This window comes from Acanthochromis polyacanthus, chromosome 4, assembly GCF_021347895.1.
Source record: "Acanthochromis polyacanthus isolate Apoly-LR-REF ecotype Palm Island chromosome 4, KAUST_Apoly_ChrSc, whole genome shotgun sequence".
Taxonomy (NCBI): domain Eukaryota; kingdom Metazoa; phylum Chordata; class Actinopteri; family Pomacentridae; genus Acanthochromis; species Acanthochromis polyacanthus.
Genome location: NC_067116.1, coordinates 3,779,773 through 3,802,501, shown reverse-complemented (window position 1 = coordinate 3,802,501; position 22,729 = coordinate 3,779,773). Strand labels below are relative to the sequence as shown.

Here is a 22,729-nt window from a genome sequence, read left to right as displayed (position 1 = left end):
CGTCACCAGAACGTCACCAGAGCTTCACCTGAACATCTCCAGAACGTCACCAGAACGTCTCCAGAACTTCAATAGAACATGATCAAAATGTCACCAGAACGTCACCAGAACGTCACCAGAACGTCTCCAGAACGTTACCAGAACGTCTCCAGAACTTCAATAGAACATGATCAGAACGTCACCAGAACGTCACCAGAACATCGCCAGAACGTCGCCAGAACGTCTCCAGAACGTCACCAGAACTTCAATAGAACATGATCAGAACGTCACCAGAACGTCACCAGAACATCGCCAGAACGTCGCCAGAACGTCACCAGAACGTCACCAGAACATCGCCAGAATGTCACCAGAACGTCTCCAGAACGTCACCAGAATGTCTCCAGAACTTCAATAGAACATGATCAGAACGTCACCGGGACGTCACCAGAACTTCACCAGAACGTCTCCAGAACGTCACCAGAACGTCAATAGAACATCAATAGAACATCAATAGAACGTCACCAGAATGTCACCAGAACATCAATAGAACGTCAATAGAACGTCACCAGAATATCACCAGAACGTCAATAGAACATGATTAGAATGTCACCAGAACGTCACCAGAACGTCAATAGAATGTCACCAGAACGTCACCAGAACATCAATAGAATGTCACCAGAACGTCACCAGAACGTCAATAGAACGTCACCAGAACGTCACCAGAACGTCAATAGAACGTCACCAGAATGTCAATAGAACATGATCAGAATGTCACCAGAACGTCACCAGAACGTCAATAGAATGTCACCAGAACATCACCAGAACGTCACCAGAACGTCAATAGAACGTCAATAGAACGTCACCAGAACGTCAATAGAACGTCACCAGAACGTCACCAGAATGTCAATAGAACGTCACCAGAACGTCAATAGAACGTCTCCAGAACGTCACCAGAACGTCAATAGAACGTCACCAGAACGTCACCAGAACATCAATAGAACGTCACCAGAATGTCACCAGAATGTCACCAGAACGTCAATAGAACATGATCAGAAGGTCACCAGAATGTCACCAGAACATCAATAGAATGTCACCAGAACGTCACCAGAACGTCAATAGAACGTCACCAGAACGTCAATAGAACGTCACCAGAACGTCACCAGAATGTCAATAGAACGTCACCAGAACGTCAATAGAACGTCTCCAGAATGTCACCAGAACGTCAATAGAACGTCACCAGAATGTCACCAGAACGTCAATAGAATGTCTCCAGAACGTCACCAGAACGTCAATAGAACGTCACCAGAATGTCACCAGAACATCAATAGAACGTCAATAGAACGTCACCAGAATGTCACCAGAACGTCAATAGAACATGATCAGAATGTCACCAGAACGTCACCAGAACGTCAATAGAATGTCACCAGAACGTCACCAGAACGTCACCAGAACATCAATAGAACGTCAATAGAACGTCACCAGAATGTCACCAGAATGTCACCAGAACGTCAATAGAACATGATCAGAATGTCACCAGAACGTCACCAGAACGTCAATAGAATGTCACCAGAACGTCACCAGAACGTCAATAGAACGTCAATAGAACGTCACCAGAACGTCACCAGAACGTCAATAGAACATGATCATAATGTCACCAGAACGTCACCAGAACGTCAATAGAATGTCACCAGAACGTCACCAGAACGTCAATAGAACGTCAATAGAACGTCACCAGAACGTCAATAGAACGTCACCAGAACGTCACCAGAATGTCAATAGAACGTCACCAGAACGTCAATAGAACGTCTCCAGAATGTCACCAGAACGTCTCCAGAACGTCACCAGAACGTCACCAGAACGTCAATAGAACATGATCAGAATGTCACCAGAACGTCACCAGAACGTCAATAGAATGTCACCAGAACATCACCAGAACGTCACCAGAACGTCAATAGAACGTCAATAGAACGTCACCAGAACGTCAATAGAACGTCACCAGAACGTCACCAGAATGTCAATAGAACGTCACCAGAACGTCAATAGAACGTCTCCAGAACGTCACCAGAACATCAATAGAACGTCACCAGAACGTCACCAGAACGTCAATAGAACGTCACCAGAACGTCACCAGAACATCAATAGAACGTCACCAGAATGTCACCAGAATGTCACCAGAATGTCACCAGAACGTCAATAGAACATGATCAGAATGTCACCAGAATGTCACCAGAACATCAATAGAATGTCACCAGAACGTCACCAGAACGTCAATAGAACGTCACCAGAACGTCACCAGAATGTCAATAGAACGTCACCAGAACGTCAATAGAACGTCTCCAGAATGTCACCAGAACGTCAATAGAACGTCACCAGAATGTCACCAGAACGTCAATAGAACGTCTCCAGAACGTCACCAGAACGTCAATAGAACGTCACCAGAATGTCACCAGAACATCAATAGAACGTCAATAGAACGTCACCAGAATGTCACCAGAACGTCAATAGAACATGATCAGAATGTCACCAGAACGTCACCAGAACGTCAATAGAATGTCACCAGAACGTCACCAGAACATCAATAGAACGTCAATAGAACGTCACCAGAATGTCACCAGAATGTCACCAGAACGTCAATAGAACATGATCAGAATGTCACCAGAACGTCACCAGAACGTCAATAGAATGTCACCAGAATGTCACCAGAACGTCAATAGAACGTCAATAGAACGTCACCAGAACGTCAATAGAACGTCACCAGAACGTCACCAGAATGTCAATAGAACGTCACCAGAACGTCAATAGAACGTCTCCAGAACGTCACCAGAATGTCAATAGAACATCACCAGAACATCAAGAGAACGTCAATAGAACGTCAATAGAACGTCACCAGAACATCAAGGGAACGTCTCCAGAACGTCACCAGAACGTCGCCAGAACATCACCAGAACGTCACCAGAACATCAAGAGAACGTCTCCAGAACGTCACCAGAAGATCTCCAGAACGTCTCCAGAAAGTCACCAGAACGTCAATAGAACGTCACCGGAACGTCACTAGAACGTCAATAGAACATGATCAGAATGTCACCAGAACGTCACCAGAACGTCAATAGAATGTCACCAGAACGTCACCAGAACGTCAATAGAACGTCAATAGAACGTCACCAGAACGTCAATAGAACGTCACCAGAACGTCACCAGAATGTCAATAGAACGTCACCAGAACGTCAATAGAACGTCTCCAGAACGTCACCAGAACGTCACCAGAATGTCACCAGAACGTCAATAGAACGTCAATAGAACGTCACCAGAACGTCACCAGAACGTCAATAGAACATGATCAGAATGTCACCAGAACGTCACCAGAACGTCAATAGAATGTCACCAGAACATCACCAGAACGTCACCAGAACTTCAATAGAACGTCAATAGAACGTCACCAGAACGTCAATAGAACGTCACCAGAACGTCAATAGAACATGATCAGAATGTCACCAGAACGTCACCAGAACGTCACCAGAACGTCACCAGAACTTCAATAGAACGTCAATAGAACGTCACCAGAACGTCAATAGAACGTCACCAGAACGTCACCAGAATGTCAATAGAACGTCACCAGAACGTCAATAGAACGTCTCCAGAACGTCACCAGAACGTCAATAGAACGTCACCAGAATGTCACCAGAACATCAATAGAATGTCACCAGAAAGTCACCAGAACGTCACCAGAACGTCAATAGAACATGATCAGAATGTCACCAGAATGTCACCAGAACATCAATAGAATGTCACCAGAAAGTCACCAGAACGTCACCAGAACATCAATAAAACGTCAATAGAACGTCACCAGAATGTCACCAGAATGTCACCAGAACGTCAATAGAACATGATCAGAATGTCACCAGAACGTCACCAGAACGTCAATAGAATGTCACCAGAACGTCACCAGAACGTCAATAGAACGTCACCAGAACGTCACCAGAGCGTCAATAGAACGTCACCAGAACGTCACCAGAACGTCAATAGAACGTCACCAGAATGTCACCAGAATGTCACCAGAACGTCAATAGAACATGATCAGAATGTCACCAGAACGTCACCAGAACATCAATAGAATGTCACCAGAAAGTCACCAGAACGTCACCAGAACATCAATAAAACGTCAATAGAACGTCACCAGAATGTCACCAGAATGTCACCAGAACGTCAATAGAACATGATCAGAATGTCACCAGAACGTCACCAGAACGTCAATAGAATGTCACCAGAACGTCACCAGAACGTCAATAGAACGTCAATAGAACGTCAATAGAACGTCACCAGAACGTCAATAGAACGTCACCAGAACGTCACCAGAATGTCAATAGAACGTCACCAGAACATCAATAGAACGTCTCCAGAACGTCACCAGAATGTCAATAGAACATCACCAGAACATCAAGAGAACGTCACCAGAACGTCAATAGAACGTCACCAGAACATCAAGGGAACGTCTCCAGAACGTCAAGAGAACGTCTCCAGAACATCACCAGAAGATCTCCAGAACGTCTCCAGAAAGTCACCAGAACGTCAATAGAACGTCACCGGAACGTCACTAGAACGTCACCAGAACGTCGCCAGAACATCACCAGAACGTCACCAGAACATCAAGAGAACGTATCCAGAACGTCACCAGAAGATCTCCAGAACGTCTCCAGAAAGTCACCAGAACGTCAATAGAACGTCACCGGAACATCACTAGAACGTCACCAGAACGTCGCCAGAACATCACCAGAACGTCACCAGAACATCAAGAGAACGTCTCCAGAACGTCACCAGAAGATCTCCAGAACGTCTCCAGAAAGTCACCAGAACGTCAATAGAACGTCAATAGAATGTCACCAGAATGTCACCAGAACGTCAATAGAACATGATCAGAATGTCACCAGAACGTCACCAGAACGTCAATAGAATGTCACCAGAACGTCACCAGAACGTCAATAGAACGTCAATAGAACGTCACCAGAACGTCACCAGAACGTCAATAGAACGTCACCAGAACGTCACCAGAACGTCACCAGAACGTCAATAGAACGTCACCAGAATGTCACCAGAATGTCGCCAGAGCGTCAATAGAACATGATCAGAATGTCACCAGAACGTCAATAGAACGTCACCAGAACGTCACCAGAACGTCAATAAAACGTCAATAGAACGTCACCAGAACGTCAATAGAACGTCACCAGAACGTCACCAGAATGTCAATAGAACGTCACCAGAACGTCAATAGAACGTCTCCAGAACGTCACCAGAATGTCAATAGAACATCACCAGAACATCAAGAGAACGTCACCAGAACGTCAATAGAACGTCACCAGAACATCAAGGGAACGTCTCCAGAACGTCACCAGAACGTCGCCAGAACATCACCAGAACGTCACCAGAACATCAAGAGAACGTCTCCAGAACGTCACCAGAAGATCTCCAGAACGTCTCCAGAAAGTCACCAGAACGTCAATTGAACGTCACCGGAACATCACTACAACGTCACCAGAACGTCGCCAGAACATCACCAGAACATCACCAGAACATCAAGAGAACGTCTCCAGAACGTCACCAGAAGATCTCCAGAACGTCTCCAGAAAGTCACCAGAACGTCAATAGAACGTCACCGGAACGTCACTAGAACGTCACCAGAACGTCGCCAGAACATCTCCAGAACGTCACCAGAATGTCTCCAGAACGTCTCCAGAAAGTCACCAGAACGTCAATCGAACATCACCAGAACGTCACCAGAACGTCACCAGAACGTCACCAGAACGTCACCAGAACGTCACCGGACCATCAATAGAACATGATCAGAATGTCTCCAGAACGTCTCCAGAACGTCACCAGCAGCTGATGCGGTCCAAATCAATCAGCAGAACTCTGGGTCCAAATTCCACAGGAGCTCCAACAGACAGTTCTGGATCATAGAGCTTGAGAACCAGAACCTCAAACCTTCTCATAAAAAGACATTTATATATTTATCGTAATTTCAGAAACATTTCCTATTTATGTATTGATAATAACTGTGTTTCTATTTAATTTATGAAATAAATGAAAGTATCAGTAAATTAGACAAACAGACTGAATTCTCATCTAATATTTATTTTAATGTAAACAAACATTTCCTGTTTATGTCACAGTGTTTCATAAACATTTAAGAACTATCAGTAGAAAACTAAACAACAAATATGCATAAATAAAAGTCCAGATTGTTCAAATCCTCTGGAGTATATTTATTCATATTTATGTACAGCAGTGCTTGGTTTGTGACTTTACACGACCTGATAATTACTGTAATCATACATATTAAGGTCTGTCAGGTCTGTGTTTCTGCTGCAGCTTCACTCCTTTAACGGGGAGTAAAGAGAAGCAGGAATGTGAGTTTATCTGAAGATCAGCTGATCGGAGGAACCAGGAACGTTCTGTACTGAACATCACGTTCATCAGAGCTGGAGCTGAAACAGCAGAGATCAGGAATATTCAGAAAACAGGAACCAGACATTTAAATTTAAATAATTACAGGTTGTTTAGAGACATCACTGTCTGTATGTACAATGTAAAAAATACATTTTTAAATCAGGCATTCGTTGATCAATTTACAGTTAATTTATTATTTTCCCCTGCTTTGTTGAATTAAAATTAGATACATAATACATATTACTTTTCCACAGAGTGAGTGCTGTCTCCAGATGATCCTGGTTTCTCCTTCCATCGTCTATAAATGTTCAGACCAGCCAACTACCAACATTAAAGTTTACCCAGAACGATCTTTTCAGAGTTTGCACTTTAGTTATTTTGAGTCATTTTTAACTCATTTAAGGCAACATTTGAATAATTTTGGACACGTCGTCATTGTGGTCAAGTTTTGAGCCATTTTGGAAAAGTTCCCAGGAGATTTTGTACAATTTTTGTGTCTTGTGGATGAATTAGGGGACATTTTGAGTCATTTTGGACCGACTTCAACAACCAAATGAACAGAAACCAGACCCAGTGTTGAGACTGTGATCCTGGATGGATTCAAACTGATCTGATGTTCCTCCTCCTAAATGTCATGGTTCTGTCTGCTGGACTGATGAAGTTCTGAAAACGTCCATTAAAGTGATAAATCTGGACCCTCCTCTATCTGAAAGTAGAACTCTGATCATTGATGAAGGTTCTTGGATGGACAGTAGAACTAACAGACCTCCTGATTACTGATTTATTTCCTGTGTTTTGGGTTGCATAATGTTTTTTTAGTGGTTTTAGTGTCGTCCAGCTGAGGAGGAGTGATGGAAAATCTCTGAAATAAATAAATAATCAGCAGCTTTTGTCTGACTGTCAGCAGCTCTCTGATACCTCAGCTCTCTTTTGTTTTCTACCTTTTATTTCCAAACTGCTAATTATGTGTTCTTTCAAAAAAACTGATTCAGAAAACTGAGGAGAAGAAATAACATTTAAAAAAAAGAACAAAAGAAGGTTTGATCAGTTAGTGTTTGAACGGTTTTCCTGAACTCACTGTAAAAAATACAGACTGAAGTCAGCTGGCTGCAGAGATGATGGAGGAAAAATGATGTTTGTTTCAGAACAGAACGTTTAGAGAAAGACGTCCTGCAGGAACAGAAGCAACAGGAGATGAAAGAGGAGGAGTTGAACATGAAATATAGAAATATACAAGTACGGCTTTTTAATAATTTAGGATATATGATTATATGATTATAGAATTTAAGAATTATATTTAACAGTTGCATATACTAAAGCAGAAAGGAAATGTTTGTGAATACTGAGCCTGGAAGGGGTACCACCTGGAGACTCCATAGTTCTCCTGGAGGACTTCAGCACTCATGTGGACAACGATGGAGAAACCTGGAGGAGATGATTGGGAGGAACGGCCTGATCTGAGCCTGAGTGGTGTTCTGTTATTGGACTTCTGTTCTAGTCATAGACTGGTCATAACAAACACCATGATGGAGCAGAAGGTTCTCTTACCTGGTACCAGAACACCTTAGACCAAAGGTCCATGATTGACTTCATTGTCGTATCATCAGAGCTCGTGTGTCTCGGACACTTGGGTGAAGAGAGGAGCAGAGCTGTCAGCTGATCTCCACCTGGTGGTGAGTTGGATCTGATGGAAGACTGATGGACAGACCTGGTAAACCCAAACCTGTAGTGAGGATGAACTGGGAACATCTGGAGGAGGACCCTGTCTGTGGGTTTTAAACTCCCACCTCTGGAAGAGTTTCTCCTGCATCCTGGGGGACCTGGAGTCTGAGTGGTCCATGTTCAAAGCCTCCATTGCAGAAGCAGCTGTTAGGAGCTGTTGACCCGTACTGGAGACATTGTCAGACGGTGGAAAGAGAACTTTGAAGAACTCCTGAACCCAGTAAACATGTCCTCTGTGGAGGAGGCAGAGCCTGAAGACTCGGGGGGATCTTCATCCATATCTGTGGCAGAGGTCACCAAGGTAGTTCGGAAGCTCCTCGGTGGTTCCAGGTGAGGACGAGATCTACCCTGAGATGCTGAAGGTTCTGGACATTGTTGGACTGTCTTGGCTGACACATCTCCACAATGTGGGCATCAGGTACGGTGCTGTGGAGTGGCAGACCGGGGTGGCGGTTCCGATCTTCTAAAAGAGGGACTGACTGGAAAGTTTACTCTAGGGTGCTGGAAGGGAGGCTCTGACCGACTGTTGAACCTTAATCTGGTTAATCCCACTGACAACAATTGTTGCTGCTCATTGTTCTTTTGATTTTTATTCTCTAAAAGTGTTGTTTTGGCTTTGAGCAGCTAATGCAAGTTTTAAAATCAAAGAAGAGGTTGTCTCCCCGCTGAGACATTCAGCAGCACTGGAGCAGCTTACAGCCGAGGGTGAAGCAGTGGAGATGTGGATCAGAACCTCCGAGTCTGAGGTCATGCTTCTCTGACAGAAACCGGTGGATTGCTCAGTCCAGGTTGGGGGGAGTTGCTTCCCCAAGAGTTCAAGTATCTCAGGATCTTGTTCACTAGTGATGGAAAATGGAGCTAGAGATGGACAAGAGGATTGGTGCAGCGTCAACAGTAATGAAGGCATTGAACTAAACCGTCGTGGTGAAGAAGGAGCTGAGCCTGAAGGAGAAGATCTCAGTTTACCATCCATCTACGTTCCAACCCTCACCTATGGTCATGAGCTCTGGGTAGAGACCCAAAGAATGAGATCATGGATACAAGCGTCTGAAATGAGCTTCCTCTGTAGGGTGTCTGGGCTCAGCCTTAGCGATAGGAGGAGAAGATCAGACATCTGGAGGGAGCTCAGAGTAGATCTGCTGATCCTTCACCTCTGAAGGAACCAGTGGAGGTGGTTTGGACATCTGATTCAGATCCTCCAGGGAGACTTCCTTTGGAGGTTTTCTGAACACGTCCTCCTGGGAGGAGACCCCGGGGTCGAACCAGAACATGGAGGGATTATATATCTCATCTGGCCTGGAACGCCTCAGGATCCTCCAGGAAGAGCTGGAAAGCGTGGCTGGGAGTAGGAACATCTGGAAAGACCTGCTTCATCTGCTGCCTCCATGACCCGACCCCAAATAACAGGAAGATGGATGGATGGATGGATGATGGATGGATGGATGGATGGATGGATGGATGATGGATTGATAATGAATGGATGATGGATGAATGGATGATGGATGGATGATGGAAGGATGGATGGATGATGGATGAGTGATGGATGGATGGTTGGATGGATGGATGATAGATGGATGATGAGTGATGTTGGATGAATGATGGATGGATGGATGATGGATGGATGGATGGTTGATGGATGGATGGATGGAGGATGGATGGATGGATGGAGGATGAATGGTTGGATGACTGATGGATGGATGATGGATGGATGGATGATGGATGATTGATGGATGGATGGATGGATGGATGATGGATGGATGGATGGATGGATGATGGATGGATGATGGATGGATGGATGGATGGATGGACAGATGAGTGATGGATGGATGGATGGATGATGGATGGATGGATGATGAATGAATGGATGGATGATTGATAGATGGATGATGGATGGATGGATGGATGGATGGATGGATGGATAGATGATGAATGGATGGATGAATGATGGATGGATGATGGATGATTGATGGATGGATCATGGATGGATGGATGGATAGATGATGAATGGATGGATGGATGATGGATGGATGATGGATGGATCATGGATGGATGGATGATTGATGGATGGATCATGGATGGATGGATGGATGGATGGATGATGGATGGATCATGGATGGATGGATGATTGATGGATGGATCATGGATGGATGGATGGATGGATGGATGATGGATGGATCATGGATGGATGGATGGATGGATTGTAAAAGATAAAGAATAGACCACAACTTCAAATAACCGCATCAAAAATCTGTATTTTTTCAAATGGATTTTGTTCTTTTAGAATGTTTGTCTGTGAAATTACACAAAATTTACTTTATTTAAACCATCAAAATATTGTTATTTACTAATATTTGTTCTTTTTTTTTTTTTTTTACAGTATTCCCCTTTTTTCATAGCTTACTGTCTGAGGAAACTACTGAGCGTCCGTTAGTGTGTTCAGAAAGTCGGTCACTTAATGGAAGATTGAGCTTAGAGCCTCGTTTAAAAGTTTCCATAGAAAAACAAACTGCTGCCAAAACCTGTCGACAGTTTTATTGATTTAATGTTGAATCAAACAGAAATGTAGAAGAGACAGAAGTAGGATTTCCTGCTCTGATTTATCATAAAAAACTGTGTTTGTCATTCCAGAAACACAAAGAGCTGCAGAGACTGAATGTAGGTCGACCATTCAGAATGTGTGTCAGTGTGTTAAAAACAAGAGGCGTGAACTTTACCGACGCACAAAACACAATAATGGATGTAAACACATTACAGAGGAGAGGAGAGTGGGAGGATTCATGAAGGACACGGACGTTTTACAGGACAAATGGATTCAGTTTAACAATCAAACCATGAAATTACCTCCAGGTTTGTTCAGTCGACCTCATCGTTAAAATAAAAACAGGTTCAAATTCAAGCGTTTGTCGCCTTTTGTGTTTTAGTCTGGTTGTCGTTTTATTCATGAATAGAACAAATCAGGAGCTTTGTTTTACATAATATTATTATTTCTGCAGCTTAAAGCAGTAAATCTGTTGGCTTTCAATATTCCTGCACAGTAAAAATAAACATATTTTATTTTAATACGCTTTTTTCTGTACATATTTTAGATTTTTTGTGGATATTTTTCCAAAACTAATAATATTTTCAAATGGATTTTTCAAATACTCAACACTATTAATAAAATCACAAAAACAGACAAGATTTACCAATATTATTTTTAAAAAAGTATTAATATTGCAAGAAGTATTTCCTTTTTATTCAACAGGTGGAAAAAGCTTTTTGTTCTAATTCATTTTTTAAATAAAGAGGCAACACTTTTGCAACAAAAATAAATCTTAAAATGAACGCATTTTCACATTAAAAATCCTTGTTTTACGTGAAGACCACTTTTAGAATTCATTATCATTTAAAATCATTTTTTCATTCTAAAAGTAAAGTCTCTTCACATTTAAAAGTTATTCTTTAGGTGTTTTTTTTCATAAAAAGACTTTACTTCTAGAATAAAAAACATATTTTTGTCACTTAAAAGGAATTTTTTTGAAAAGCAGTTTTTTCATTTTTTACGTGAAAAGACTATTTTGTCATAAAAAAATACATATTTTTAAAATGCTGCTAAATTTTACAAATATTTTAAAATTTTCACTTGAAAATACCATACTTTTAGAATTTATTAGCATTTCAAATAATATATCTTTTATTTTTATGGGGTTTAATTCTTGATATTTACATTTCTCAGGTAAAATCACACCATAAATAACAGTATTTGGTCTTTAGCCTAATATTTCTTTATTATTTCTTCTTTTTTTAAAAAAAAACCCAGAAAACACTTCGGGATAAAATATGTTAAATGTTCTGTACATACAAACGGATTTATTCTTTCAGGATTTTTAGGATTTGAGCTTTTACTTCCAGTCTGAAACGGAGCTGCAGCAGGGTTTAACGGTAATAAATCACCGTCAGACCGACGTTTGAGCTTCAAACTGTTCGTTCCTTTCAACCTTCAGGACGCTTTGTGCCGTAAATCTGGTCTCTGATGTGTTTCTGTGGAATCAGACAACAGCAGCCTTTTATTTATTGCAGAGTCTGAACAGAACACAGCGTTCAGAAGAATCCATCGGACAGAAAGAATCTGTTTTTAATGACGCACATCATCCTTTTGTTGTGGAAACCAGCTGAAGACAGAAACAAGGAGCTTCCTGTTTGATTTATTCAGACTTCTGCTGTTAAAACAGAATAATCCTGACTTAGTTTACTGGGGGTTTATGTCCACTTCAGGTCTCTCAGAGCTGCTCATTGTTCCTCAAGGCTCCACTGTTAATGCTCAGTATTAGACCATCAACACTCCAGAAAAGGTTCTACTTCCTGTTTAGGCCAGGAGGAAAAGATCTGTGACTGAATGGAAAATGTTTAACAGACATTCAGAATCAGTATTTATGGAAGATGGAACTGATCCACTCTCTAGAACCTCCTACATTCCATCCCTGAAATACTGAAATACTGGTGTTTGAGCTTTGTTTTCCTCTGGAAAACGAACTTTTGGGACACGGTGTAGGTTCTTGGAGACATTTTCACCTCTTCTCCAAAAAACTAGACATCTCTGGTAGGTTCTTGAAGATGCTTTCAAAGTCACCAGAGAGAACATCTACCTGGCTTTAAGGAGGAATGGAACCCAAACTCCCCTGACCTCAACCCAACTGAGAACTGCTGGGGAATCCTGGACATCTTTACCAGTCCACCACCGACCACCATGAAACATCTCAACTCTAATGGGGAAAGATAGAACCATCCACACTCTAGAAACAAACATTCCAAGAAAGACCCAAGAGACTGGACTTCTCTGGTAGGTTCTTAAAGACGTTTTCACCTTTCATCCAAGAAAAAGGTGAAAATGTCTCCAAGAACCTACCAGAGAAGTCCAGCTGGTTTCTAAATTTGTCTCCTATGATTACCACAACTTTTTCTTTTACAACTTTTTCTAAAAATGGTGGTGGCCGTATGACTCAACATCAATGTTCTGGCTTTAATGAGGAATGAAACCCAAACTCCCCTGAGTTCAACCCAATCATCTTGGATGAGAAGTCTGGACTTCTCTGGTGAAGACATCTTCAATAACCTCTTAAGAACCCTCAAGAACCTTTCACATTCCATCCCTGAAATACTGGTCTTTGAGCTTTGTTTTCCTTGGGTAAATAAACTTTTGGGACACGGTGTAGGTTTTCATCTCTGATTCGAGATAAGAGGTGAAAACATCTTCAAGAACCTACCAGAGAAGTCCTGTTGATTTCTCCTGAAGCTCCTATGATTATTACGACCTGGATGACTGAGAGTCTCTACAGACATTAACATTCCTTGTTTTTCATGATCGGTACGGTTTGTTCTTCTGAATGCAGATTACAATTATTTCAAGATAAGAGGTGAAAACATCTTCAGGAACCTACCAGAGAAGTCCAGTCTCATCCTGGATGAGAGGTGGTCAGAAGAGACACAAAGACTGGTAGAGTCTGATCAGAGTGACAGTGGAAATGCTGGTTATTGAATAAATGGATTTTATTGCATATTCAGTCTTTAAGCTTTGATTTTCTGATGACTTTTTGGACACCGTGGTCCTTTGATCACACTAGAACTTGTTCTATGGTTCTTCTCCAGGTGGTTTTCTCCTGACTAGATCCTTGCTTGTGTTGGATCTACTCTCAGATGGACGTCGCTTTGGATAAACGCTAAATGAAACTGTAGAGCTGTGGTCTTTAAGTGTGTACAGATGTAACATGTACTGATACAAACACCTTTGGTTCTCAGGGAACAGATTTATGCTCAAACTTTACTTTTCTGATTGTCGTTCTTTTCTGTTGAGGTCGAACCTTTCTCCTTCCAGTGCAGCAGCCTGAGACAGTCCTACACATTTCTATTTTATTCCAATCTACTATGAAAACCTGCAGAGCCACAGATGAAATAGCTGCACGTTTAAAGCAGCATCAGTGCTTCGTCTGTTCTGAGGTTTCCATCAGTCGTCCTTTTATCTGAGAAGAGGAACAAGCGGAGCACCTGTGAGGCGTCTGGAGCAGAATGTGGGTCAAACTGCAGCAGCAACAAACTGCTGCTGAGAGAAATGAAAGCTTCTACATCCCACTCGCCATGTTTTCATCACACAGACACTTTCATCTGTTCGTCACTCTCAGTCTGATTCATGTTCGTCATTTTATTTCCTGCATTCAGAGTGAAAACGTGCTCATCAGAACCGCCTTGTCTGAGAACATGACCTACATTATTGTGTAACTTCAGCGTGTCACCGAGAACAAATAGGAGCTTTATGGGGCTGAGCACTAAAAATAGAGATTCAGATTCAGGCAGAGATTCTCCCAGAAGCAGGAACACATAAACGAATGGAATCATCCAGGAAGAAAAACAGAAAACATGTTGGTTGTTTCATCAGACAGCAAAAATCAGAGAAACGTCCAGAGAGGAGAGACATGAAGAGAGGAAGGAGTCAGCAGGACTGATGGGCTGAAACACCCAGATTTGAAATACTTTAAGGTGGATTTTAACCTGCCAGATCACCATGGTAACCGATGCTACACAGCTATATTACCATGGTAACTGATACTGCACAGCCAGATCTCCATGGTAACTGATGCTGTAGAGATAGATCTCTATGGTAACTGATGCTGTAGAGACAGATCTCCATGGTAACTGATGCTGTAGAAATAGGTCTCCGTGGTAACTGATGCTGTAGAGACAGATCTCCATGGTAACTGATGCTGTAGAGACAGGTCTCCATGGTAACTGATGCTGTAGAGACAGGTCTCCGTGGTAACTGATGCTGTAGAGACAGGTCTCCGTGGTAACTGATGCTGTAGAGACAGGTCTCCGTGGTAACTGATGCTGTAGAGAGAGGTCTCCGTGGTAACTGATGCTGTAGAGACAGGTCTCCATGGTAACTGATGCTGTAGAGACAGATCTCCATGGTATCTGATGCTACAGTCCTTTGATCAGACTTTAGTTTATTCTTCTCCTGACGATTCCATGTCTTAAAGTTTTATCTGCTCACCTGTAGATCTGTACGTAAATATAAAATACATAAATATGTTTTAATGTTTGGTTCTGATTTGCTGCTAAATTTATTCTACTCTGTTGCAACTGATAGAAGACAGATCAGAAAACTGAACCGTCTGTTATTTATCACAGAATATTCAAAACATTAATTTTATGTTTAATTTGACCAAAAACAGAATTAATTTCCTCGTCTCCTTCATTCTGGGACAGAATGAAATTTTAAGTTTCAGAGCTCTGATGTGCAGCTGGAAGTGAGAAATAAATAAATTAACTGAAAACCACTTAAAGTTTTCTACAACAGTCATCTGTGGACTCATTTCATAATTAATGTTAATATTCGTTAACCTGCTGCTCTGACTGAAGGGATCGGTCACATGATGCTTCAAATGTCTTTTTAACGTCCTGTTGTCCTCATTTACGGGCACCAAAAAAATTTGTTTCTTTGTCTGAAAAAAATACAGAATTCAGCAAAAATAAAAATAAAAAATTCCCCAAATTTCTGAAAATTTGCAAAACCTTCAGGAAGAAAACTTCAATAATTCCTTAAAAGTTTCCCTGAACAGTTTTATTTTTAAAAAAAAAAAAAAATCCCCAATCTCGACAAGAAATATTAATTAAAAAAATAAAATTGTAAATATTTTCAAAAAGTTAGTAAAAATCTTCCAAAAAAATCCTACAAATATCTAAAATGATTCCATATGTATCAGTTAAACTTCTGATAATTTCTTTACGAACATTCGGGGAAAAAATCCAGCGAAATTCACTGGATTTTGGTTGATTTTTATGTGAATGTTCTTAAAGAAACATTTTTAACGTTTCTTTTTTGTATCAAAAAATGTTCAAAAATTTCCCAAAAATGTTGAAATTGTGGACATCAGAAGTTTCACTGTTAAAATATATTGTCTTCCACATTTTCAAACTTTAAAACGAGTCAGTTTTGACCCGCAGGACGACACGAGTGTTAATGGAGCCTGAAGAAGGAAATCTGGTCAAAAAGAAAACCCATGAAGACTTTTATCATCTGTGATCAGAGTTTCAGGTTTGAACACATCAGAGTTCAACATAAAAGAATATATTTGGTTTGTTTCTGCAGGAAAATGAGCAGATGTTTACAGAAATAAGACGATTCATGGTCTGCGTGGTTAAAGCAGAGAAAACAGAGAATAAGATGATGGAGATAAACAATAAACAGATTCACGTGTGAAAGATTCTGTCTGAGTGATAAAAACAAAAACAACAAGAAGCACCACATCTTGTTTTCCATCAGCAGCTGATTATTGAGGTCATCAGTAATGTCATTCAGGTTCAGTCACATAAGAGACAAACAAACCGGAGAACAGAAAGGAGAGAAATTACCAGCAGAGCGAAGAACAAACCCTCAGAGAAAATCAGCCTGAAATCACCAAACGATGTAGAAATAGCACTCATTTCTTCAGGCACCGCCTGTTTTTCTGCTCGTCACCCGTCATTTTCCTGCCTTCTGATTTCCACCATATGTTTATTTCTTCATCCTTCTGAGTAAATCGTCTTCAAGTACTCTATGCGATAAAATGTGTTGTTATGACGAAACTGGTGCTCTTTTCCTGTAACGACGGCAACAGAAGAAGTTGAGTAAAATCAGGTGGTTTGGTGCAGGTTTCAGGTTTGCGATGTTCAGCTGTGACGTCTGACAATCAGAGCTAAAGTTCAGAGTTTAGATTTAGTCGCTCTGATTTCACCGTCTGCTGATGTCAGATCAGAAATGTGAACTTTTAGCAGCAGATACAGAAAAGGGGATTGTTTGTTATTGCAATTTATTGTTAGAAATAACTTTTTAAAATGTCCTTTCAGCGACTGAATGAAGTGTGAATCCACTGAGGAACGTTCAGTATTTTGAATTATTTTCTTGTCAAGATGTTTCAATAAAAATTACATTTATCATGACGTGTTGAATTATTTTAAAATATCTGTAATCAACACGAAGAGGCTCTGAACATCTACCACCAACATCTAGACCTCCATGAACATCTAGACCTCTATGAACACCTAGACCTCCATGAACACCTAGACCTCTATGAACATCTAGACCTCTATGAACATCTAGACCTCTATGAACACCTAGACCTCTATGAACACCTAGACCTCTATGAACACCTAGACCTCTATGAACATCTAGACCTCTATGAACACCTAGACCTCCATGAACACCGAGACCTCTATGAACACCTCGACCTCTATGAACACCTAGACCTCTATGAACATCTAGACCTCCACGAACACCTAGACCTCCACGAACACCTAGACCTCTATGAACATCTAGACCTCCATGAACACCTAGACCTCTATGAACATCTAGACCTCTATGAACATCTAGACCTCTATGAACACCTAGACCTCCATGAACACCTCGACCTCTATGAACACCTAGACCTCTATGAACATCTAGACCTCTATGAACACCTAGACCTCCACGAACACCTAGACCTCTATGAACATCTAGACCTCCATGAACACCTAGACCTCTATGAACATCTAGACCTCTATGAACATCTAGACCTCTATGAACATCTAGACCTCTATGAACACCTAGACCTCCATGAACACCTAGACCTCTATGAACACCTAGACCTCTATGAACATCTAGACCTCTATGAACATCTAGACCTCTATGAACACATAGACCTCTATGAACACCTAGACCTCTATGAACATCTAGACCTCTATGAACATCTAGACCTCCATGAACACCTAGACCTCCATGAACACCTAGACCTCTATGAACACCTAGACCTCTATGAACATCTAGACCTCTATGAACACCTAGACCTCTATGAACATCTAGACATCTATGAACACCGAGACCTCTATGAACACCTAGACCTCTATGAACACCTAGACCTCTATGAACATCTAGACCTCTATGAACACCTAGACCTCCATGAACACCTAGACCTCTATGAACATCTAGACCTCTATGAACACCGAGACCTCTATGAACACCTAGACCTCTATGAACATCTAGACCTCTATGAACACCGAGACCTCTATGAACACCTAGACCTCTATGAACATCTAGACCTCTATGAACATCTAGACCTCTATGAACACCTAGACCTCCATGAACATCTAGACCTCCATGAACATCTAGACCTCCATGAGAACTTCTTCTCAGTCTCTGATGTTAGAATCTCTTCAACATTATAAGTTTGGTTTCTGGAGATACTGAGCCATTAAAATGGCTTCACGGGTGTTTTTAAGGTGAAAATGTAAAAAATTCTCAGGTCTAAAAACAGATAAAAGTCTCAAAATTCAGCCCAAAATATTTACCAGCGCTTAGTTTTGGGTTTCAAACAATGAATAAATAAACAGAACAGAATCTGATGCAGCAGCACTGATGCCTGAGATAACACACTGACCTACATGATGATGGAATATTACACCTGAAATCCACTTCCTGATAACAGAAAAGACTTCCTGTTATGCAGCACATTGTTATTTATTTAGTGTGTAATTAATGCAGTCTGCTGATATGATGTGCGTTTATCCAAATAATGAAAGTCTGATAATAATAAACCATCTTCCACAAACGAGGAACTTGTGATTAAACTTCTTGACAGCAGCATGTGACTCCACTGATTCACTGGACGGTGGCCATCTTGGCTCAGGAAGGAGGTCAGCGGAGCGACGGCTGCCTTTGGGGCAAACGGCCAGTCGATGGCTCAGAACGAAGCTCCGACAGCACAGAGTTACACTCAACCTGTTGCCATGGTGACGCCGAGTGTTTGCACCAAGCAGCTACTGTCCAGGAAGTGATAATAAATCTCTGGATCGGCTGGCATTCAGTCTGCATCTGAGCAGAAGAAGAAGCCTGGATCACACTCAGAGGGCAGAAACTGGAAAACATTCATGCTGACATTTATTCAGAACTTCTAGTATACTTCCTGTCAGCAACACAGTGAGGCTGGAATGTTCAAGATATTCCAGAAAAAGCATTTCTGATGAATGAAAAGTGGAGACAATTAGAAAGAAAATAAATCATGACATGTACAGCTGTGTTCAGATGTCCTTTCGTTAAAATATAATCTTAGCATGGATGCTAACTGTTTCCTTAGGTTGTCATGTTCAGGTTTTGTATCTGTTAGCATGTTGATGTAGCAGTTGGCATGTTGATGTAGCACCGTTAGCATGTTAATGCAAAAGTTTGCATTTGGATGTCTCAGCATGTTAATGTATCAGTTAGCATGTGAATGTCTCAGTTAGCATGTGAATGTATCAGTTAGCATGGTGATGTCTCAGTTAGCATGTTGATATATCAGTTAGCATGTGGATGTATCAGTTAGCATGTTGATATATCAGTTAGCATGTGGATGTATCAATTAGCATGTTAATGTATCAGTTAGCATGTGGATATATCAGTTAGCATGTGAATGTATCAGTTAGCATGTTGATGTCTCAGTTAGCATGTTGATATATCAGTTTGCATGTGGATGTCTCAGTTAGCATGTTGATGTATCAGTTAGCATGTTGATGTCTCAGTTAGCAAGGTAATGTATGAGTTAGCATGTGGATGTAGCATCATTAGCATTTTGATATATCTGTTAGCATGTTGATGCATCATTTAGCATGTTAATGTAGCAACATTAGCATGTTGATGTATCAGTTAGCATGTTGATGTAGTACCATTAGCATGTTGATGTATCAGTTAGCATGTTGATGTATCAGTTATCATGTGCATGTAGCAGTTAGCATGTGGTTGTAGCACCATTAGCACATTGATGTATCAGTTAGCATGTTGATGTATCAGTTAGCATGTTAATGTAGCACCATTAGCATGTTGATGTATCAGTTAGCATGTTGATGTATCAGTTAGCATGTTAATGTAGCACCATTAGCATGTTGATGTATCAGTTAGCATGTTGATGTCTCAGTTAGCAAGGTAATGTATGAGTTAGCATGTGGATGTAGCATCATTAGCATTTTGATATATCTGTTAGCATGTTGATGCATCATTTAGCATGTTAATGTAGCAACATTAGCATGTTGATGTATCAGTTAGCATGTTGATGTAGTACCATTAGCATGTTGATGTATCAGTTAGCATGTTGATGTATCAGTTATCATGTGCATGTAGCAGTTAGCATGTGGTTGTAGCACCATTAGCACATTGATGTATCAGTTAGCATGTTGATGTATCAGTTAGCATGTTAATGTAGCACCATTAGCATGTTGATGTATCAGTTAGCATGTTGATGTATCAGTTAGCATGTTAATGTAGCACCATTAGCATGTTGATGTATCAGTTAGCATGTTGATGTAGCACCATTAGCATGTTGATGTATCAGTTAGCATGTTGATGTAGCACCATTAGCACATTGATGTATCAGTTAGCATGTTGATGTATCAGTTAGCATGTTGATGTAGCACCATTAGCAAGTTGATGTATCAGTTAGCATGTTGATGTATCAGTTAGCATGTTGATGTAGCACCATTAGCACGTTGATGTATCAGTTTGCATGTTGATGTAGCACCGTCTAGGCCAGTACTGTCTGTATGGGATGGGTAAAATTAAACTACTTTTAATTCATTTTTGTTTGTTTTTTTGTTTAGATTTTACAGTGTTTACTGCTTCCTTTATCTCTGACAGATACTCTGATATGTTCTGATGCAAATAATTAGTTTTCAATCAATTTTGAAGCAACAAGTTTAAAAAAACACATTGTACAATAAAATGTACATTTCTAATTTAGATTTATTTCATCCCTATTTCTGTTTTAAACAAAAGTAAAGCAAAAATCTTGTCTGTTCACATTTAATGTTTATTTAGACTGTGAAATATCTGAAACTAATACTTGCTAAAATGAAAATCTGGAATTTATTTTCTAAATGACAGTAATGCTCATGGTTGGTTTCTTGTGTTTCTTCACATGCAGCTGTTTTCGGAGCTTTTTGTTGCAGTTTCTCATTAATCTGAGGTTTTCCTGCTGATAACGAGGACAGCTTCTGTATCAGGACGATCTGATAACTCAGAAATATGATCTTTACTGTCGGATGTTGACTCGTCAGCTGATCTGCTTTAATCACCACTTTGTGCATCAGGTTTCCGTACAGCAGCAGTAAATCCTGCTGCTCTACTTCTGTTAGCGGTGAATCACTGAAAACATTCAGGTTCAGTGATTAGAGGATAATTCTAACATTTTTCTGATTCTGACCATCTCAGTGACCCATATGGAGACAACACTAGAAGGTCCAGGAGGATTCCAGCTGCTCTGATTAACACCCAGCAGCCTGTAGATGTGTGAACCTCCATCCTGTTATGAATCCAGATCAGATGGACGTTAATCAGCCTTCGGCCTGTTGCTCATCTGCAGCCCACTGACCTACTTCTGCAGCCGCCTCTGAAGATGAATCCTCAGAGATTCATCACCAGCTCTGGCAGATAAATACTACGTATGATGAGTTTAATATCACTGCTTTAATGTCAGTTTTATAAGCAGCTCAAACACCTGCAGACCATCTCCATCTATCAGCTACCAGTTCCATCTACGTCCGTCATCTCCATCTACCAGCTACATCCATCATCTACATCTATGTCTGTCACCTCCATCTGTCATCTCCATTGATCATCTCCATCTATGCCTACATTTATCAGCTCCGTCTACCAGCTACCAGCTCCGTCTATTATCTTAAACTACGTCTACGCATATCATCTCCATCTACCGTCTACCAGCTGTCAGTTACATCTGTCATCTCCATTTATCATCTCCATCTACATCTATCATCTTCATCTACGTCTACGTCTACATCTACGTCCACCAGTTCCATCTATCTTCTACCAGTTCCATCTATCTTCTACCAGCTCCATCCATCTTCTACCAGTTCCATTCATCTTCTACCAGTTCCATCCATCTTCTACCAGTTCCATCTATCTTCTACCAGCTCCATCTATCTTCTACCAGTTCCATCCATCTTCTACCAGTTCCATTCATCTTCTACCAGTTCCATCTATCTTCTACCAGCTCCATCTATCTTCTACCAGTTCCATCCATCTTCTACCAGCTCCATCCATCTTCTACCAGTTCCATCTATCTTCTACCAGTTCCATCTATCTTCTACCAGTTCCATCCATCTTCTACCAGCTCCATCCATCTTCTACCAGTTCCATCTATCTTCTACCAGTTCCATCTATCTTCTACCAGCTCCATCCATCTTCTACCAGCTCCATCCATCTTCTACCAGTTCCATCTATCTTCTACCAGCTCCATCCATCTTCTACCAGTTCCATCCATCTTCTACCAGTTCCATCTATCTTCTACCAGTTCCATCCATCTTCTACCAGTTCCATCCATCTTCTACCAGTTCTATCTATCTTCTACCAGTTCCATCCATCTTCTACCAGCTCCATCCACCTTCTACCAGTTCCATCCATCTTCTACCAGCTCCATCCACCTTCTACCAGTTCCATCTATCTTCTACCAGCTCCGTCTGATGATGATGATGTCCTCGGTATAGCTCAGTGGGTAGAGTGGCCGTCTCGCAACCGGAGGGTTGCCGGTTCGATCCTCGGCCCGTTGTGCTCATG

At 41.1% G+C, this 22,729-nt stretch overlaps 1 long non-coding RNA gene across 2 annotated transcripts; it reads right to left on the bottom strand.

The window, feature by feature from the left end:
- Nucleotides 1-16,160: 16,160 nt before the first annotated feature.
- Nucleotides 16,161-20,584, bottom strand: LOC127533600 (uncharacterized). Of its 2 annotated transcripts, XR_007941363.1 has the most exons (5): nucleotides 18,103-20,584; nucleotides 17,869-17,904; nucleotides 17,629-17,760; nucleotides 17,455-17,556; nucleotides 16,161-17,364 (listed from the first exon to the last, which is right to left on the bottom strand). It is a non-coding gene; the product is annotated as an uncharacterized LOC127533600 (long non-coding RNA). The 2 variants fall into 2 exon arrangements; XR_007941362.1 differs by having other exon boundaries at nucleotides 17,455-17,760.
- Nucleotides 20,585-22,729: the final 2,145 nt, after the last annotated feature.